This window comes from Ictidomys tridecemlineatus, chromosome 14 (assembly GCF_052094955.1).
Source record: "Ictidomys tridecemlineatus isolate mIctTri1 chromosome 14, mIctTri1.hap1, whole genome shotgun sequence".
Taxonomy (NCBI): Eukaryota; Metazoa; Chordata; class Mammalia; order Rodentia; family Sciuridae; genus Ictidomys; species Ictidomys tridecemlineatus.
The window spans coordinates 51,460,791-51,482,896 of NC_135490.1; the positions used below are offsets into that span (position 1 = coordinate 51,460,791).

Genomic DNA, 22,106 nt, shown 5'->3' on the forward strand with positions numbered 1-22,106 from the left:
CCTTTCTTAGTGTCCCTGGGGCAAGGACACATGGCTCGTGCCCTGCCCAGTCAAGTGCCAAGAAGCCAGAGATGCATGCTTAGAAAAAAGGGCAGAATGGTTTGTCAGTTTTCTTTCTACTGATATTTCCCTGAAATCAAATACAGCATACATGGAAGATAAGCAGTTCAAATAACCATACCAGAGGATGAACAGTGGAAACGGAAAAGGTGGCTCTTCCCAGCACTTCAGATCTATCTTCTTCACCAGAAAGATCACTCCCTCTCTCTCTCTGTGTAGACCTGAGGTTTTAAAGCAAGCTGACTACAGAGTACAGGCCACAGCTGACTGCTGGTTATCCAACCCAGTGACAGGTGGCCCATCAGTGTCCTGGCCAGGACCGCCTCCTGGGTCTGTCTTGACTTAGCTGCTGTGTGGTGTCTGCAGACACAGTCGGGGGCTTTGCTTGTCAGTCTCTGCAGCTGAGCTGCAGTGTGTCACTCTTGTCCTCTTCACCCTGGCTGACTCCTGTCCAGCATGGGTTAAACCACGTGACACAGAACACAGGGAGTGCAGGGAGCTGTGCTCTTCAGCTTCTGACCTGTGTAGTCAACATAGCTCCTAAAACCCTGCATCAGGCTGTGGACCCTGCATAACTATTTACTTCTACCACCAGGCCCACCCCATTTTCCAGTTGGTAGTTGAATAATTGGTAATCATTGCTAGCTCTTATGGAGAGGAGGGAATCTGCCAGTTCTAAGGGCTCTGTCTCCCTTACTTCATTGAATTCTCATAACTGCTCTGTTATTTTCACTATTTCAAAGATGATTTGTGATTATTATCTTTATTTCAGATTCTAATCTCTTTTTGGTGGCTCAGAGAGTTAAATGAGTTTTCTAAGGTCACACAGCAAGTAAGTGGCAGAGTGCTGGCAGCTGGGTCCAGATTCTTCACTCTTAGCCATGAAGCTGTGCCTGCTGATTCCCATTTCACATCAGCTTTAATTCCACTTTCACCTCGGTGTTAATATGTCCCTCACAGAGATGAAGTAGGAAGGATTAGGGTAGTTATCCAACCCCATGATAGGTAGCCAGTCAGTGGCCTGGCCAGGATTGATCCCTGAGTCAGTCTTGACTTAGAAGCTTTGTTAGTCAACTTTCCACTGTGAAAAAATACCTGAGAGAAACAACTCAAAAGAGGAAAGACTTATTTGGCTCATAGTTTCTGAGTTTTCAATACATGGGCAGCTGGTTCTGTTGCTCTGGGCCTAAGGTGAGGCAGAACACCATGGCAAAAGAGCACTGCAGAAGGATGATGCTCATCTCATGACAGCCAGGAAGCAGGTGGGGGTGGTGGGCATTGTGAGGAAGGGGCCAGGACGAGAGGGCCCCATCCCATCAACCACCCCCCCCCAAAATGCCATTAAATTACGAACACATAGGTGATTATTCACTTCCCAAAGGCCCTGCTCTGAACACTGCTGCACTGGGGACCCAACTTTCAACACATGAGCCTTTGGGCTCCAGAACTAAACTATAACAGAAGCCCAAATCTCAAGTTGTTACAGAAGCCCCTGATCAACATAGCCTGCAGTCTGGATCCTTTCTCAACGTCATCATTCTGAGGTTGCCTATGATATTGTCTGTGCTTCTCAAACCCATAATCCTACCCATCTTTAGCCTCCCATTCCAGAGATGGCCTAATTGTCAGTTTACAACAAGGTTTCAGGGGGTTGGTTTTATTTTACATATGGGAAGATCTTTTTATTTGCAGAATTTGTAAAACATGAAATGATCCTTTTGGAAATGTCATATGGCCTATGACTCAGTCATATCCCAATTCTAAAGTTTTGTGTTTTGATGCAAAGTTCTTCAGATATGATGATAAGTGCATTGTGTTGGGTGCCAATTTCCTCTTTCAACATAGATCTACATTCAGCTGCCAGCACTCTGCCACTTACTTGCTGTGTGACCTTAGAAAACTCTTTGTTTTCTTTCCCAAATATTTACAACTGTTCTTAATTTACCAACTGATTTCTGGTGGTTTTCTTCCCCACTCATTGAGAAATCATACAATGATTATAGAGAAAATGAAAACTTGGAGCATTAAAAAGGTTATTTTGTGACAAATAGAAATCCCAAGACCTTTACTAGTAATTACTTTTGTTTTGCAAATATTTGTACAATTCTTGCTCCCTTTAATCTTGTAATTTTCCAGAAATTTAAAAATAATTTCATGTGGCTAAGTTGTTTTGAGATAGTATTTAAAAAAAAAAAGAAAAGAAAATGGCTGGAATGTGAAAATGTTGCCTAAGAATTCCCATCAGGCTGTGTTCTAGCCATCTATGAATCTTCACATCCAAGGAGAGTACAAGGTTATTTGTGCTCTCCTGAGTGGCTCCTAGTTTCCATCTAATAAGTGACCCAATTGAGAAAAGCAGAGGTTGTCCTCAGATCCATTTTTGGGGAATAATAAAATGATGCGCCCAGCTTCACTGTGAACAGGAGCCCATCTTGGGATGGGCTCCAAGAGTCAGGATTCATTGAAGGAAATGATTAATGTTGAGTATCATGAAGGACCTACCATGAACCAGGCTTAATACAAGACATTAAGAAGCAATGATTGTCAGAAAGAGTGAACCAAAAATGAATGCGCTGTTTACTTTGTTGTTGTTTTGGGTTTGGGGTCAGAGACTGAATCCAGGGCCACTTTACCACTGAGCCACATCCCCAGCCCTTTTTTATTTTTTTCTCACTAAGTTGCTTAGGGCCTCTCTAAGTTGCTTGGGTTGTCTTTAAACTTGTGATCCTCCTGCTTTAGCCTCCCCAGTCGCTGGGATTACAGGTGTGGGCCACCATGTGCAGCAAATGAATGCATTTTTTTGCCACCAGGATTGGGAGGATAAAGAGTAATAAGAATGATTGGATGGAATGAGCAGTCAGGATCGGGAGGGAGCAAGCGGCTCCTCACTGATCTTGGATTTTTGTGTTCCTCTGAGCTAGAACCATGGTATTGTTCCACACATCCAAGAAATAAGCAAACCATTGACATCAACCAAATGCAGGAGTCGGGGATCCAACCTGCATACAAACAGTAACATATGAGACTGACTGTACTACAATATTAATATGACAATATGGAAGGGAGTAGGAGGTAACCTAAGTAACTTTGTAAAACAACAGTTTGGTTGGATACTGTAAGGCTGAAGATAAAAAGCATCACACCCCAATGTTGTACTACAGTTAGTAAACAGTTTTCCCACAGGGGGTTGGAGTAGCTCTAAGTATATATTAGAATTGAACAAGTTGGTAAAAATGTTGTAGATAAAGTTTCTCACTTCCAGAACAAGGGATCACAAATAGAGGGAGGACTGAAATGGACTTTGTGCTGATTGATGGAGGGTGGAGGTAACTGTCAGAACTGATGGTTTTAGATGGTGGGTGGATGGAAGATGCATTTATATACATACATAGGCACCAAAATAAATGAAGATGAGGGGTTAGTATACATATGATTATTTCCTGCTTCTATGCCCTGCCTCTATTCACTGAGGGGACATAAAAACCAACACCCATGCAGCCATAAACACCTAGGGCTGACATCTTGGTTTCTACACAGTATTCCCAGTCATGGGAACAGGTCCCTTAGAGAAGTTGTGGATTCCAGGACCACAGAAAGGAAAGGACTAGATTAGCCCAGAGCATTTGTAATGCCAGAACATAAGGAAGTGCTTCAGAAAGGCCTAGGCATGGCAGAACACACAGAGGCCCATTCACAGGGTCTCTTAATGCCAAAGTTGAAACAGTCTGCCACAAAATATACAGGCACCACAGCAAAATTAATATCCACAAGTCCATGCTGACATGAACAAAAAAGGAAGGGATAATACATCTCTTCTTTACTGAATAATTCCAATTAATAAAAAAGGAGGGAAGTAGAATATCACTAGTAGGCAAATATTACAGTAATTTTTAAAAATATTTTTGTAGTTGTTGATGGACACAGTATTTTTATTTATTTATTTATTTATTTTTATATGGTGCCAAGGATCGAACCCAGTGCCTCACACATGCTAAGCAAGTGCTCTACCACTGACCCACAACTCCAGCCCAGTATAGTTATTTTATAAGCAAAATTCACCAGTGGAAATTAGGATTTGTGGGTGTAAATTTGGGAATGACAAGAATATTTGCATAGTCTCAAAGTATTTTCCTCAATATATTTATTAGTTACAAGACAACACAGAGAGAGTGACTTTATAGTAGAAACCATGAAGAGGACATGTGTTTACAGGATGAAGAAGGCAAGGGTTACCTGCACGACCCCAGCTGGGGAATGCATATTGAGACTGAGTTCTGCTGCTTGTGTGAACATCTGTGAGTGACCCTGTCAGCACTTCCAGGGTTTGCAAGTAGGCAAGTGCATAGCAACAGGGATCTGTGAGCAGAGAAGATGGACCACTCACTTACTATGTGGCCCTTTTAGAAAAGTTTGCCAGCCCCTATTTTAATTTATTTTATCTCCAAAAAATATTGTACTTCATAAACAATTAAGAACCTTACAACAGTATACTTTTAATTTCCTCTTCCCCACTTTGTGCTGTTGTCAGATTCTTTACTTCTACCTATACTCCAAGGAATAATGTGCAGATAACTACTTCACTACTCACTCTACAGCAGCACAAAATCCCTGATCTGTGGCAGTTACTATCTTTATGGTGTAAAACCTCCCACCATGGCCAGTTCTAAGTGAGCAACATGACGTTACTAAACATGAACTTCTGAAGAGATGCTTCCAGTCAGCTCTGTCACACTAGTGGCTACAACCAGTTATTATTTTTTTTGTTTTAAAGATCAATTGTCTTTTAAAGAGATTTAAAGAAAGTTGTGAAGTATTTGTAAAGGTCCGCTATATATTTCCACAAAAACATCTCATAGTGTAGGCACTCTGATTTTGCTGTGACTGGAGTGTGTCTCCCAAGGGTTCACATGTTGAGATATAATTTCCAGTTTGAGGTCTTAGGAGGGTGAAAAGTTCATATGACTATGGTGTTTAGAGGTGAGGCTTCTAGGAGGCAATTAGGGGTAGATAAGATCATGAGGGTGGATCCTCCATGATTGATTCTAGTGGGTTTTTAAGAAGGGGGAGGGAAACCAGAAGACACCCCCATACATCTACATTCTGTTCTTGCCATTTGATGCCCTGCACCACCTTGGAACTCTACCAGCAGGAACGTCTTTATTGGATGCAGACGCAGGACCTTGGATAGAACAATGAGCCAAAATGAAACCTCTTTCCGTTAAAGTTATTCTGCCTTAGATTGCATTATAGTAACAGAAAATGTACCAATACAGTGTAAGAAGGTACTTATCTACTAGGGATGAATTCTTTCTGCTTGTCTCTCTCTGAAAATAAATTTATTTTGCTTTAACTTTGAAAAGATAGTTTCACTGTTGAATTCCTAATTATGTTTTTTCTTCTAATACTTTAAATGTGACTTTCCATTGTCTTCTGGCCCCCATTGTATACAAGGAGAAATCAGTGATTTTTCTTATCATTGTTCCTATGTGTAATAATTCTGTTTACCTTTGGTACCTTTCAATATTTTCTCTTTGTTTTTGTTTTTCAATAGTTTGTGATACAAGAATCATGATTTTCTTTGTATTTGTCTTATTTAAAGTTCTTTGAGCTTCTTGGGTTTATGATTTAATATTATCCATTTAGAAAAATTGTTAGCCATTAACTTTTTAAAAATTGCTTCTGCTTACTTCTCCTTTTCTAAGACTCCAGTTGCTTCATTAAACCAATGGTGTGCTCTCAGGTCTCAGATGCTGTGTCCTTTTCCTGTGCCCCAACTCTATTTCATCTTTGTATTTCTGATTAATTTCCATTAGCCTGTATTCATGACTACCAATTCCCTCCGCTGTTGTACCCAGTCTCATTCTAAGTCCCTCAAGAAGATTCTTCATTTCTCATATCCTGTTTTTCATTTCTAACATTTAAATTTTTAAAAAAATTCTTTAAAAAAATTCAGAGTTAAAAATTCAGAGTTAACTTATTTTTTTCTTTTCCATTATTCTTTTTTTATTTATACATGACATCAGAATGCATTACAATTCTTATTACACATATAGAACACAATTTTTCATATCTCTGGTTGTATACTAAATTTTTAAAAAATTCTTAAAATTAAAATTTAAAAATTTAATTTTAAAAATTATATCATTTCCATTTCTCTGCTGAAATTTTCTACCTTTTCAAACTTATCATAGTTATTTTTAGATTTATACCTGATAAATCCAACATCTGGGTCATGTTTTCTGGATCTGTTTTCAGGTCTGTTTTCTACAGAAATAATCTTACTGTTTATTTATTTACAGTGGATCACATCATCTTTTCATGTGTCCAATAACTTTTAGTTGAAGTAATAACTCGTATGTGAAAGAATGGCAGTGGCAGAAGTAAGAACACTGGAGACTGATATAAATGATTTTTTACTCTAGTCCAGAAAATAGTATGCCTTTTGGATTAAGCTCATTCATGTGTCTGTGTGTGTGTGTGTGTGTGTGTGTGTGTGTGTGTGTGTGCACGCGCTCGCGCCAGGGCTGTGTCATTTCTGTGTCATTCCTCTAGTTGGATTCAAGTCGCCACAAATTTCAAGTTAAGATTTGAAGGTGGGATCATAAACTTCTCACTACTTATGGTCTAGATTTTCAGTGCTGAGATTTGTCTCTATTTTCCTGTCCTGGTCTCAGACATCAGCAGGCCCCTTGTGTGATGCTGACATGCAGTGGAAGGTTCTCTGCTCCCCTGCCTCTCCTACCTTGCCAGGCCTCTCCATGGTACTCTGGGTGAGGTTTGGAGTGCTGGCAGGAATTATATTTGAAATATATATTAATGCTTCAAACCATTTCAGGTATTCAACAAAGAATAATAATTATTATGATTATGATGATGATGATGATGATGATGATGATGATTATTTTAGAGAGAGGGGGAATTTTAAAATATTTATTTATTTATTTTTTATTCTCGGCAGACACAACATCTTTGTTTGTATGTGGTGCTGAGGATCAAACCTGGACCGCATGCATGCCAGGCGAGCGTGCTGCCACTTGAGCCACATCCCCAGCCCAGATAATCATTATTTTTTTAAACTGTATTTTGAAATAATTTTAGACCTACAGAAAAGTTGCAAAAAAAAGTACCAAAAAAACCCTCATATACTCCTCACCACACTTTCTGCATGATAAGATTTTTACCTTGTTTGCTTCTGTTTCTTACTATTGTATACATCCAAATCTTTATCTGTCTACATGAACTCTCTCCTGAATCATTTCAAAGTGAATTCCAGATATAAAGTCTTTTACTTTTGAATGCTTCAACTGCCTTACTTAAAACTTAAGTATCCCATGAGCATTAAAATCAGGAAATTAGCATGAAAACATAATTATCTAATCTGCAGACTTTTTAAGATTTGATTAATATCTCCAGGTCAGATTTCTATCCAGGATAAAAACTTCATGTAGTTATATCTTTTAAGTCTTTTCCAATCTAGAGTGGTCCTCCAGCCTTTTTTTAACCTTCCATTACCTCAGTGTGTTTGAAGAGTGTAAGTCATTTATTTTGTAGAATGTCCCTCAACTTAACTTCTCTGATGTTTCTCCATGATGGCGTCCAGGTCGTGATGGGCAGGGATACCACACCTATAGGATGAATCAAATCAGAAGGCACATGATATCTTCATGTCCCTCTCCTGGCAGTGTCCACTTCATCATCCTGAGTAAGGTGGTCTCTGCCAAAATTCTCCTCTGTACACTTTCTGTTTTTCCCTTGGTTATCAGTAACTGTCTTGTGGGGAAATAACTCTGAGGCTATCTAAATATTCTAATTCTCATCAAACTTTGACCTGCTACATTAGCATTTACTGATGATTTTGCCTGAAACAATTATTACCGTCAGGGTATGCTTTTTAGATTTCTGGGGCTGCCTTAACAAAGTACCTTAAACTGGATAGTATTTCAATATTCTTGGGTCTGGAAGTCTGAAATGGAGGTATCAACAGGGTGAGTTCATCTGAAGGCTTGGGGGGACCCATTCCCGGCCTCTCCCTGGTGCTGTAGTCGGGCTAGGCTGCCCAAGTACAGCTAGGCAAAATAACCAAGAGGTGACAAGCAACTTGAATGTTGAAGCAGGAACTACTTTATTGCCAGTGAACTCAGCAGGAACTGAGAACTCAAAGTAACGCGCACCCAGGGTAGGAAGAGCCGCCTCTCTGCCAGACTGCAGAGGTACATATACCTAACTAATTACACACAGCTTAACTTAATTGACATCATCTTGACACAGCAGTCAGTCATTAAGGAATCCTAATCATCTTAATGGCTTGCTGGCATTACTTCACAAACCACTCCTTTTGGCATACTGCCAGGCGCCATCTTAACTTGGTTGTGGCCCTCATCACCCTGTTTCTGGGGACTTACTGGCTGTCCAGCATTGCTTGGCCTGCAGATGCATCCCTAGGATCCTCTGCCTGTACCCGGTGCTCTTCCTCTGTCTTTCTCAACATTTTCCCTCTGTGTGTCTGTCTCTGTGTCCAAATTTCCCCTTCTTATTGGATCAGGGCCCACTCTGATGACTTCACTTTAACTGATTATATCTGAGAAGTCCCTATTTCCAAGTAAGGTCATATTTTGATGGCCTGGAGGTTTAGGACTTCAACACATTTTTTTTTGAAAGATACAAGTGAACCCAAAACCTATGCCATGTTGTGATCCATGGCAGTTTTTAAAGGTTCTCTCGAGAAAAATTAATAGTTAAGAAATAAAATATTAAGATCTCTGAAGCTTAAAAGTGGCACAGCTATAAGCCAGCTGGGATCTCATGGCCTACCTGCCTGGGAATGCTGTGGTCTACAGGTGTAACTTTAATGGCTCCTTGTGGAGAACCAATGTCCATAACCCCCACAAGTCCCAATGTCATATTTTGTATACAGGCTGGTTGTCGGCTGCCTGTTTAAAGAGTACATCCTTCTCCTGTGGTATCTGCAGATATGCCAGTTGAGCAAGGATACTGAGAGCCAGCCAGCACCAAGTCCAGGGTTGCTTTGGATCCCCTACAACAAGACAGCAACAGCCAGCCCAGGTGTGGTATATAGGTGCCACAGAGCCCTATTCTGCCAAAGGCAGCCTTTCCATGTATTCAGTGTTTTGTGTGACATACCATGTCCTTATGAGGTAGCTAATTGGCTGTCCCCTGCTTGTGGACTTACATGCCTCAGTAATGAAGGTCTCAGAAGGCACAGTGAGATGCTCAGATCCAAAGCACTTGAAAAGTAAATTTTATGGCAGCACAAAATGGTAATAAATATCCGGTCTGCCCTGTTAAAAAAAAAATGGGAAGAGTAGTGGCTATTTGGTGGCTCTTCCATTGGGACTGTCCACATGAGCCTCAGAATTAATGCTCTAACTCTGTAGGCAAAGGGGGCATTGCTGAAGTGAGCAGTTTTCATACCAGCCAGGGAGAAGTGCAGGTCATCTTTGCCTATGGTAACCTGGGCAGTGAAAGGTGGGCAGAGCCAGCTCAGGCCCTGCATCCCTCACCAGAGCCCAGGTCTGCTTGGAGCATCAACTGCACACTACGTACCTCTGAGGTGGCATCACCAGCGGCCATGGAGGGAGGTTTGGTGACGTCTGCCTTATCCCCACAGTCTGCCCTAGGAGCCACATCTCTCCATTGCCCTGCAGAGGCTCAGGCTGACTCCCTCTCATTGCCAGCAGGCTGCAGTGGGCTTCCTGGGGCTACCCTAGTAACATGCCACAAACTGGGTGGTTTAACTGAAATTTGTTGATTCACAGTTCTGGAGGCCTGATGTTTAAAGGTAGCAGCAGGATTGCGCTCCTCCTGGAGGTGCTGGGGAGGGTCTGCTCCAGGGCCCTCTCTTAGCCACCTGAGTTCCTTGAATGTGGCCACAGAACTCTAATCTTCCATTTCTCTCTGTGTACATGTCTGTTTCAAATGCCCCTTTTCAGAAGGAGAGCTGGCCTATTGCATATACCCTACTTCAGAATCCTCTCCTCTTAATTACATCTGCAACAACCTTATTTCCATATACGGTCACATTTTGAGGTTCTAGGGCTTAGGACTTCTGACATACTTTTTTTTTCCTTTAGGGCACAATCCTGCTGTAGGCATTGGTTGGCAGTGCCCCACTACCCCAGTCCTTTGACATCCCAAGGGTAATTAATGGCTGCACAATAATTTATTAACTGAGGTATACTTGACTTTTTCCTCCTGGGCCAGCACTTCCCGTTGAGCAATGTGGCAGCCTGCCTTCCATATCAGGTGGGCACTCTACCGATCCATTAGCCTGCCTGTCAAGTTAAAAGGAATGTGCTCCGCGTTCATCTCCAACATACATGCATATGTAAATTAAACATTTGTAGGTTGTAATATGTATACAAAAATGGATGGTGACATGTTACAGGAGAAATAAGCAGTATTTTAAATGTGTTGCTAAGCACTGTGACTTTATACTCTCATTAGCTAAGATCACAAAGTCCAAATACCCTTGAGGTGAAGTTTCTCATTAATGATTCAGGATGTGAATCTGAATTTCTAAAGACCTTCTGGTAATTCCAGGTTTTGTGGGGAAGAGTGCTTCTTGTCAGGTCTGATTAGATCCCTGGTATCTGTGCTGCTGTTGATGAGAGGAGGTGTGAGCTCATTCCTCTCGTACTGTTCGCTATGCTGTATACAGATCAACTTCAGCATCCAGCATCCAGCATCCAGAGTGTCTTTTTGTAAGAATTTTCCTTTCTTTTTTTTCCTTTTCTTTCTTTCTTTTTTTTTTTTTTTTTTTTGGTACCACGGAATGAACCCAATGGTGTTTAACCACTGAGCAACATCCCCAGTTCTTTTGTATATTTTATTTAGAGACAGGGTTCACTAAGTGGCTTAGGTCCTCACTAAGTTGCTGAGGCTGGCGTGGAACTTGCAATCCTCCTGCCTCAGCCTCTGAAGCTGCTGGGATCACCAGCCTGTGCTACCACACCTGGCTTTCAGGAATTTTCTTAATCTACTTGTCCATTTTGTAAAAGTTAGTTTAAATTTATTCATAATGTAACATTTGGGCATAATTCTCGTACTTGGGATACATTGAAGATAGAATCAGAGAATTCAGTCACTCTATCCCTCAGACATGGTCCTGTGTGAGTTTCAAAACACTGAGAGTAAGTGTTTGGACACAGAGCCTGAGGGTGGCGACCCCAGATCTTCCTCAGGAGCCCTTAGGACCATGGGGCCAGCTGAGGGACAGTTTTTCTGTGGACAATTTTTACAGTGCATGTAGTAAACAGTGACAAAGCACAATTTGTTTTGTTTCTTTGGATTAAAAAAATGTGAAAAGAACAGATTTTCATGTTAATCTCAATTTCCCATCTAAATCATAGCCTTCTTAAGCAGAAGGAATTGCGTTAGCCATTGCTTGTCTCCTGGTGATCCCAATACAGTTTCATTGTTGTATATGGTAGAAATTAAACATTTCATTCCAAAACCTGCAGGCACATGTGTTTTAACACAGTCAACAGGAGTGCGATATGTGTGTTTTAAGAAGCTTCGCCCAGCATCACCTGTGAATGCAGATCAGGATGTGTGGGATGCAGACACTTATTTCTCCTCTAACATGTCACCATGTGCTAGAAGTCATGGCTTCTGTGCTGTCAGGATCTCCGTCTCTGATTCCTCCTCTTGATGGATGGGCAACAGAGGAAGGCCCAGGTCTGGCAGGTTCCAGTGCTCTGCAGCCATGGAGCATATGGGTACCCATATGTCCCAGGATCTGGGCTGGACTCCTCGTGTATGGAGGAAGGAAAGCCCACCAGGCTGGCTTCTTTCCCACCTTGGTGCTGGTGAGAGGCTTTGTGGCAGTGTTTGTACAACATCTGGTTGCGTGAGAGGGGTGGAAACCAGGTGTGATTTACTAGCTTCTGAACCTCCTCACACCAGGAGAGCCCTTCTTGTCAGATGGGAAGAGACAGATAGGAGTTGCAGCCCGGGGCCTTCCCTCCCAGACCCTGCTCTGCACATCTATGCTGGAGTCGGCCTCGCCCAACAAATGATGTTCCGTGCTTCTGTTGTATGGTGGCTATCAGGAATGTTCTATATAAATGTGTGAGCCAGATTCAAATAAGCGGTCTAGTAACTGGATTTTATGAGATTAAATACATAATAACTACATAGAAAAAAGAGCCCTCTAATGAGCTTATTACATCAAAATTACTTTGCTTGAAACTTAAGCATCTAAGCAAACCCCATTGACTTCAACTGTGTAGGAACACACAGCACTCTGAAAATGCTTGGCACGTCAGTGACAATTAGCTTAGACTTTGATTCTTTGACAGTTATGTAACTTAATAGCATAATTACTTCTTACTTCCCAGCTGGTGAAAGTGGGTGACTGGGGCAGTGTCAGTGTTGGAGAAGAAAATTCTTAGTCTTTGTAGCCACGTTTTGCAGGCTCTCTGCTCTCTCTAGGCAGTGTGTTTACTTGATTTTTGGTTGTGTACATCAGACTGGGCTGCAGTCATGAATATAGAAATGATGTGGACTGAAGGAGGTAATAGGGCTGTAGGTGGAGCTATACCCAGAGACTGCTCGTAGACTCGTCACATTCAAAGCTGGACCCACCTGAGGGATCCTCAGACCTAGCGCTCTCAAATGGGACCCCCAAGGGGCAAAATCCAAGACTTTGCTGAAGATCCAGAAGGATTCAGACACCAAAAGCAAAACATGTGCCAGGTAAGTGTCTTATCAGCTTTTTTCATGGCTGCAGCTAAAAGACCCAACCAGCACAATTTTGGAAGAGGAAAAGTTTCTTTGGGGGTTCACAGTTTCAGAGGTCTCAGTCCATAGACGGCAGATTCCATTCCTCGGGGCTCAAGATGAGGCAGGACATCATGGCAGTAGAATGGGGCAGAGTAAAGCAGCTCAGATAATGATCAGTAAGCAGAGACACTCCATTCAACAGATAAAAAGTAAACCATACCTCTAGGGACCTGCCTCCTCCAGCCACACCTGCCTTTAGCTACCACTCAGACAGTCCCTATCAGGAGATTAATCCACTGATTGGATTAAGGTTCTTATAATCCAATCGTTTCTCCTCTAAACCTTGCATTGTCTCACACATATGCTTTTGGGGGACACCACATCTAAACCATAACAGTAAGGACCCACAGAGTTCTTTCATGCTAAAAGCAAATCCCCACCCACTTCTGAGTAGGTATCCTAATGCAATGTCTCCTACATCCACAGATGCATTGTGTGCATAGCCAAGAGAGGGAGCAGTCAGATGTCCATTGACAGATGGGGATAAACAAAGGAAATCCTGCCACAGGCTGCGGGATGGATGAGGCACTAGGATGTGGAGCTGATTGAGAGAAGCCAGTCACCAAGGGGCAAATACTGTATAATTCCCCCTATGAAACATATAAAGTGGCCACATCATAGATTGGGAAATAGGGCAGTAGCTACCGAGGGCTGGGCAAGGGGTGGGGAGTTAGCATTTCATATATCCAGAGTTCCAGATACACAAGACAGAGAAGTTTTGGTGCTCAGTTTTATAACCATGTCAATAGACCTGGCACTATGGAAGTGTACACTTTAAAAGTGTTTAAGATGATAAGTTTTATTATATATTTTTATCACTTTAAAAATAATTTTAAATTATTTAAAAAATAATTTTAGAAGATAACAAAGAAGCACTGGCTGCTGTTGTAAATGGCTCCTAAAAGAGCTAAAGAGCATTCACATATGACCAACAATTCTACCTCTAGGTTTTACCCAAGAGAATTGAAAATAAGTGTTCAAAACAAATGTGTTCTTGAATGTTTATCATCTTACTATTGATAATAGCCAGAAAATGGAAACAAGCCACACATCCATCAACTGATGAATGGGTAAACAAACAGTCTATCCATGCAGTGGAATATTATTCAGCCATAAAAAGGAATGAAGTGCTGACTGCTGTCACAGCCTCAGATGGACCTTGAAAAACAGGTAAAAGAAGGTAGTCCCAACTGCTCACAGGTTAATTGATTCCACTTATGTTAAATGTCTAGAAGAAGCATATCTATAAAAACAGAAAGCAGATCAGTAGTTGCCAGTGGCTGGGTAGTGCCTGTGTATGGCTCCTTCTGAGAGCAGAGAATGTGCCCAGGATCAGATAGTGATGAGCAGTCACTATCTAATAGTAAATGCAAAATTTAAGATGGTTAAAATGGTTAATTCCATGTCCTATGAATATTTCTTCCAAACACAAAAGGCTTTATATATAAAGAGTCTTTGGTCTAGCCCAAGTTTTTTAGCTGGGAAAGTGGAAGCTCACTTCTGGGGGACATGGCTTTCTGGAGGCCATAGCCACAGTCCTCAAGACACCAGGGCGCTCCTGGGGGAGGTGGGAAGCAAGGCATCCTCGTGCAGCAAGGCCGGATGCTCAGGTAGTGCAGGCATGCCGGGTTCTGTGAAGAAGGGCCAGCATGGCATTGGCTGCAGCAGAGGTGGAGTCACTGGGGCTCCTCCTAGAGTTACTTCCCAGCTACAGGGGCTTGCCACAGCCAGTCCAGGCTCACACCCAGACAAGTGTGATCCAAAAGACAAAACAGGCATCTCTTACATCTCTGTTTAGGAGCAAGACAAGATTTGCTGGAAACTCCCTGGCAAAGCCATCGGCCACGATTGGGTCAGGTGACTCCCTAAGTCCAACGAGGCTGACAGGCTTAGGCCCATGGTGTGCAATGGAGAGCATAGGGGGAAGTTAGACCCAAAGACCAGTCCCATAGGCCAGGCATCAGACAGAGGCCAGGAACCTCACGTGCACCTGTGGGACGAGCAGGTGCTCAAGATAAGCAGACAAGGAGTGATGTCCATGGAGAGCAGCTGAGTCGTGCATCAGAGCCTAGAAAAAGAACGTGGGAACAGGGTTCCAGACCAAGGCTCAGGATCCTACCCTGTGTGGCTGGCAGCAGGAGGTCAGCATCCCAGTCCAGGCTCTGAGAACAACTGGCTTCCAGCAAAAACTGCAGAAAGATTCCCTTCCCAGTATCCCCAGTAGAGCCCCCAAGAAAGCAGACCTGTCCCCAGAATGTACACACTTGAACCCAGAGGCCGACACAGCAGTGCCCAGGCACAGAGTGGAAAACCGGGGCTTCTGAGGAAAGCCAAATCATTTTAAAGTTCAGTCCCTGCATGTACCATCAGCACAGAATAGAGATGCCTGGGTGTGTTCCTAGAATCCTCTGTCCCCCACTGTACAGTTGACAGACATGGGAGAGAGAGGTCAAGTCACTAACTTCTCAGCAGCAGTCGTTACCTATTTCGAAGGGTGCACACATCCACGTGGCCCACTCTGCAGTCCTTGACCATTCGCTTGTCCCCTGGCACCTATACACACCTGCTATCCACTAGGCACTCTTCTACACAATGGGGACATGTTTGTGGACAAAACAAAACCCATCCCTCTTTTCCCAGACCTTAAAGTCCAGTGGGGGTGATATGCATACAGATGATCAAATTTGTGGCATGGCAAATAAAGTTATCAGTGCTGCAAAGAAACCAGAGCAGGCAGAGGGCACTGGGTGCTTCAACTTCTAAGAAAACTTCATGGGAAAACAGCCTGATGAGTGCTCTTAACCACCATGATAGCCAAGGCCTGTGCAGAACGCATGTGGGAAGAGAGAAATGAAGACAGATGCTGAGCAGATGTCCCAGACATGGCCAGGCAGGTAGTGTCTGTGGACCCAGGAGCTGGCGGGAGCTCTCTGAGCCATCCTCCTGAGGCATGCCAGGATGACAGCGCGCTTCCACTCCACTGTTGACTTGGACACCACAAAGATGAGTTTTCTGCTAACAGAAAGCCAGAATGCAATCTTATGGGTGTGGCTTCAAGATCAATGGCAGGTTGGCCGGAGGCTAAGGATTTTGCCAATAACACACAGTCACATCAGAGTTGTTTGGTGCTCTGATCTGAGTTTGGTTGGCTGCTCCCTCCCTGGTATTCTATAAAATAGATCCCCAAGTGGAAAACCACAGAGCACCAGAGAAAGAGCACCATCTTCAGTGTGCCAAGAATTTGTCAAAAAACCTGGACTCCCACCACTAACTAGATAACTTGGAATTTATTCACACTGAGAATAAGAAGATTGTGAGTGACATCTGCTAGGTGTTCCTTTGTAGCAGTTCCTCCCAGAGCGATGATGAAGGCATTCAGGCAACTTCAGGCAGCCTGACTAACTGAGAAAAGTAATGGCTGCTCACTCATTGAGGGTCAGGACAGCAAGAAAGGAAAGGAAGGGGAGAGAAGGGAGAGGAAGAAATGCCAAGACGATGCAGCAGAAATCACACATTCTGAGGCAGGGGCCTATTTTGAAAGATGATGGTCCAGGATAAAGTTTATTTCACTTACAAGCACTAACTCATAGCATTCCCACCTATGGATTAGCAACAGCATGACCTCTGTAGGGAAGATTAACTTGCAGCTACACAGGGATTCAGCAGAAAGCAGACATGAGGGAATTGTTTTGACAGTTTTGAAATCTATATTCTTTGTGGGAAAAACATTGTTGAAATCCTGCTCAATTAAGCCGTTTTGCATTACTTTCACTAATTACCAGGGGTTGGATAAATTTATCAAGAAAAAATGTTTTATTTTGTCTCGTGGTTCCAAAGATCCAAGGCCAAGGGAGCATATCTAGTGATATCCTTCCAGCGAGCAGAATTCCAAGGCTGTGCATGGTATCACATGGCAAGAACAAGGAGTGTACACGTCTGTGTGCCTCTTCTGGTCTCTGCCCCTCTCTTTATAAAGCCACCAGGATTTAGTCATGGGGCCCCCACCCCACTGACCTTATCTATCCCTAATCGCCCAGAGGCAGCACCATGGTGTGATGAAGTCTCGACCCTCTAAAACCTCAAGGTGGCAACTAGAGTTCAACACGTGACCCCATGGAGACACACGCCAACCATATCCAACCATAACACCTGGGATATTAAGTAAGTTTTGTGTGTTGAGAGAAAAACTCAGACAGTTAACATTAATCACTAACTAATAAGCGATTTAACTTATATGGGAAAAGTGATTCTCTCTGAACCTAGATGCACATGTAGAATTTTGGTAGGTTGCTACACAGGCAGTCTGTGCTAGTCAGGAGACAGCACATCCATGGACTTTTTGAAAAAGGCAGAATCTTTTGTGCTGATGCTGGAGAGAGTACGGGGCTGCCTCCTTCCCTTCCCCTCTCATCTCTCTCTCATCTCTTTTTCTCTCTCTCCCCCTCCCTCCCTTTTTCTCTCTCCCCCTCCCTCTCTCTCCCTCCCTCCCTCCTCTCTTTCTCCTTCTCTCTCTCCCTTTCTCCCTGTCTTTCTCCTCCCTCCCTTTCTCTCTCCTTCCCTCTCATTCTCTATTTTTCTTCTTCCCCCTCCCTTCCTCTTTCCCTCCCTCCCTCCTTTTCTCCCTCCCCCTCCCTCCCTCCCTTTCTCCCTCTCTCCCTCCTTCCCTCCTCTCTGTCTCCCCCTCTCTCTCCCTTCCTCCCTCTCCCTCTCTCTCCCTCCCCCTCCCCCTCTCTCATAAGTGTATTATGGGGACATATTTCTCCCTAAGGCTTCAGTGTCTGATAGGGGCCCCTGGCCCAAGTGCTGTGTGGGCCACAGTCAAACAGTTGCATTTTGGGACAAGATAGGTGTTCCTGGTTTGCCATGAATTAGAACGTAGGAGTTTGATGACTCTCCACACCTAGATTTACTGGCAGGCCAAGTTTCTAAAGAACACTCAGAATTGGTAAGATCATAAATCTGTATCACTGCTTTACCTCCTTAACCCCAGGATCTGCGGCTCTGTACATCTATCTGTATCTCCTTTCCCTGAAGCTCTGAAGAGTAGGGCAGAAGACCGTGGTTGTGGGCCACCAGGGCCCCTACTGTATCTTTCTTGCCTGTACCTGGGTAAGTCTAATTCTTCCCCCAGGGTTTTAAGTAGCTCCATACTTATCTTCTTAAAAGTAAGCATGATAATTAAAACCCAATACAGACTGTCCAAATGAATGGGAAGTTTATACAAATGAATAATAAATAAATCAAACTCCCAACAGATTAAAAAGAACACAGACAATTCACAAGAGTAAATATTTGTAAATAAATACTATTAGTGAATAAACAAAAAATAAATAAAACTTCACTCTCCCTGGCATCTAGAAAAAGAGATTACCTCCTTGATGTTGTATCTTGTTCTTACTAATCATAGTCAGATCTGCTCTCAGTCTATAAGCCCTGCCATTTCTCCCTCTCCCTTCTCTCTTCTCATGGCTTCTCAGACCCTTGTTGGGTTCTCATTTCTGAGTTAACCACACAAGGATCAGGTAATTGGTGTTTATTTCTCCTTCTCCCCAGTCCCCCAAGACCAGAACCTCAGAATAAACCAGGTCCTTGGGCATCAAGAACGAGGTTGCAGCCCCCTCCCATGTACCTCTCACACACACACGTCTGTCCTGCCATTCTGAACACTGAGCTCAGCTGGGAGTCAGCAGCTCTGGGGACCCTTCCCAAACAGCATCTCCCCCACCTCCCTGGGCTGAGGGTGGGAAAGGCAGGCTTTGGTGGCCAGGTGTTCCCAAGGACACCTGGGACTTCCCCTCTCCCAGCAGGGCCACTAGATTGTGGCACCCTCTGCTACTAGCTTCTGGGGCAGAGCAGTGTTGTCCCCTGCTGTGTTCCAGGCACCTGTCATCTGGACACAGACACACCAGGCATCAGTTCTCCACAGACATCTCTTGTTCCTGCACTCTGGATTCTCTGAGCAAAGAGAGATGCAGCCGGGTTAATAGTGTTCATGTAAGGGAAATTTCAGACCAGGGAAGCTCAGAGAGCCTTCCCTCCCCAGAGGTGACCCAGAGCAGTAACCCTCCCACCGCCACCTCCCAGGACAACTGCATACTTTCAGCCCCATCTAGTCCCTGTCTCTCCAGACAAGATGGAGGGAGGTCAGCAGATCCCTAGGTAAGATGAGGATTCCCTAATTTCAGATCCCTCTCCTGTGGGGGTGCCCTGCATGCACAGGTGACCCCGTGTCACTGTCACTGTGGGAACCAGTTCTCCAGGAACAAATTCCAGTCCACCACTCGTATCCGGGGGTTTGGTTTGTTTTTGCTGTGAGTTATAAATGTTCTTTTTCTCTGACTTCCCACACCCCATGTCTGTCTGTCTGTCTGTCTGTCTCTCTCTCTCTCTCTCACACACACACACACACACACACACACACACACACTGTGGCAAGTTCAGAGGCTGAACAATCAGAATCCTGGTCTCCTGAGTTCCTGGCCAGCACCTTGACCTCTGCATGACCTGTGTGACTGAGGAGTGAGCAGAGCTTTTCATTGCAAATCACTTGGGAGCCAGGTCAAAACTCAGGCTCTGCACTAGTAGGTCTGGGCAGGGCTTGGGGCTACTTCTCTCCAGCCTGGCCAAGGTGGTGCTGTCTGGCCTCCCCCACCCACACTAGCAGCAAAGCTTTAAGGCCTGTGCCACAGTCTATGTAATGCACACTCTGTAAAAGGAAAAAACGTTTTGTGAATAAGTTACCTGTTAGTTGTGGCTGAGAAATTACTCTTCTGATCGACCCCCATGTTTATAGGTGCTCTGGAGGGGAACTGGGAGACAGTGTGAGAGCTGCTCATAGAGCAGAACTGGATTTTTTTCCCCCATGGGACTTTTTGTATTTTGGAAATGTGTGACATTCAGCCTGTTGAATTTATGTTTAGGTCTCATCTTTGTGTCACCTTGGGGAATTAGAAGGTTAGAATATTGTCCTGAGTGTTAAACAAGCAATTCAGCATCATTATGAAAGTCTAGAAGTCAAATAATGGCAAATGCTTTCATCCTTAGCCTTCCTTTGTCTTCACATCCTACAGGGGTGTGGACACAACTTCACTAGATGGTCAAGGAGATCTGATGTGGAAAGCTGAGGATATGTCCATTGTCATCCAGTGAACTGTCAGAAATAATATTTAAGTCTGAATGTGTAGATTGCAGAGGCTCTGGCTACTCCCCTGCCCACCATTTCTTTTCTAGCAGCTGGTGGTCCTTTTCTAAAGCAATAGGGGGTGTGGTTGTTAAGAACACCTGCAATTCTACCTGCTATTTTGAATTCAGAGGTCTTTTGGCTAGCAGAGTACACTACTAGGCACCGGCTTCCACCCAAGCTCAGTTAAGATGCAGGAGTTTCTGTTATTTTCCATCTCTGATCATCAACTTGGGCTTGTGGTTTTACAAGGTACCAGGACAGTGTAGGATGCTGTGCAGGGGCATCGCTTCTGTGGAACTGCCACCTCCCCAGCGCCTGCCACACCAGGAGTCCCAGAGCCAGCAAAAGACCATCCTAGGGGAATGCCTGGTGCTGCCTGTGGGCACAGCGACACCCCCACCTCGATTTCAAGGCCAGAAAGTGGGGTTCCCCAAGGAGGCTTGCAAGAAAGGAAATCCGGAGGGAAAAGTACAAAAAGGAAGTTGGAGTCAATACAACCTGATGAGTCCCTGCAATTGAATTCATGATGGCTATTAGTGGGGGGCGGGACCCTACCCTTAAATGAAATGGGTGGCATCTCTGGGCCCCAACAAGAGCTGCTAAGGAATTGGAAGATTGTGTTTCCTTTTGCAGGGGTCCAAATGTGGGGGTGGATAGAAAGGAACCAGACCAGCTTTGGCAAGGCAGAGCCAGGTGCTGGGTGGAGGGAACCCCCTTGGGACAGGAGAAAGACAGGTCCTACAAGCTCTGTGAGACCCTTCTTCTCCTGGAAGAGGGAGGAAACCAGCCCTACAGAGCTGGGCTGTGCCCACTTCCTGGGTGAAAGGCACTGAAAACCCAGGTCCCAGGGAGCAGAAGGGCCTTGCCTCCTTGGAGTCCCTGAGCTTGCCCACATCCCTGAGGGAATGGAACCAGAAAAGGAAAGTGTTTGCCAGGAGCATGACCTTGAAGCAACCCAGACAGCCCTGCCCTTTCCTCTGTTGGTCTTTATAACTTCTTTTTTTTTAATTAGAGACTTTGGTTATGACCCTGAATTAAGCAAATTAGGTGCATCCATTCCCTAAAAGCCTGCTCTTGTCCTCCTGAAATGAGCATTTCACACTTTTTGTCTGGGAGCATCCTGAGCTTAGGGGAGGATCCCTGGGCTCCCCAGGGTCCTGGGACAAGCCTGGAGGCAGTTGGGGATGGGGTGCTCAAGTAAATCACTGGGCTGTGGCTCCTGTTTTCATGGCTGTAGCCAATTTATACATGTGTCTGCTCCTCTTTTAGGGCTTTTATGATAAAAATGAGAATCTGAAAGTTATGAAAAGAATTAAAAGCACAGCATGAATCAGTAACAGCCTCATTCTTGTGTGTTTTCTGTTAATGTGGGTGAACCTCACCTGACATTAAAGGAGATAAGAAAAGAGAAATTAGCCTGCAAGAAACCCCCAGAGCCTGGCTAATCCTCACTGAGATTGGCTGGTCCTGTGCGGCTTTGGTGGAAGGGTAGGTCCTGGGTAGGTGTTCAAAAATTATTTCAGTCATGCAGGATTAGAGGTGCTGTGCTTTAAATGTTTTTAATTTAAGGTTTTTACCAGAGATGTTTGAGAAACAATTGTAGGGCAGCACAGGAAGCACTGAACCAGCCTCACAGTTCATTTTTGTGCTGTATGTTTTCTTTCTCTTCCGCAGCCAAACAACGTGTCATTTGTGTTTTGACCTTTGCTTCCATAACCATTCAAATAGACACCTAGCAAATGTAGGGAATGACAAACAGCCCCGTGATGCACAGTGAGATGGACCGACCTGTTCTCAGAAGCCTGGGGAGCTCTGCCAACTCGGGGCTGTTTGTGGGATCTGCTGAGGGCGGAGATAAGGGCCATAATGAAATGTATAGCCAAGGCAGACAGAAGGTGTTTAATGAGAGAGGTCTGGATTTCACATTTTTATTCTCTTGCTTTCTGGCCTGCAGCCTGGGCTAGAGCCTCTCCTTGGAGAGTGCTATGTGTTAATTAGTGACTAGAGCCTGCTGTCTTTTTTTTTTACTAAAACTGCTCAGGACTTCTTTTGTTTGATC

The 22,106-nt window shown here is 44.0% G+C and overlaps 1 long non-coding RNA gene across 6 annotated transcripts in view; it reads left to right on the forward strand.

The window, feature by feature from the left end:
• The window catches only part of LOC144370399 (uncharacterized), a 64,563-nt gene that overhangs the window by 15,218 nt on the left and 27,239 nt on the right, over positions 1-22,106 (forward strand). The window contains exons 3-5 of one of the 6 annotated variants that reach the window (XR_013430376.1): positions 16,902-17,025; positions 17,855-17,973; positions 20,297-21,373. The exons of 4 other annotated variants lie outside the window; for them this stretch is intronic. This is a non-coding gene — a long non-coding RNA (uncharacterized LOC144370399). Of the gene's footprint in view, positions 1-16,901; positions 17,026-17,854; positions 21,374-22,106 lie in introns of those variants that run through there. One more of the 6 variants, XR_013430374.1, reaches the window with a different exon arrangement.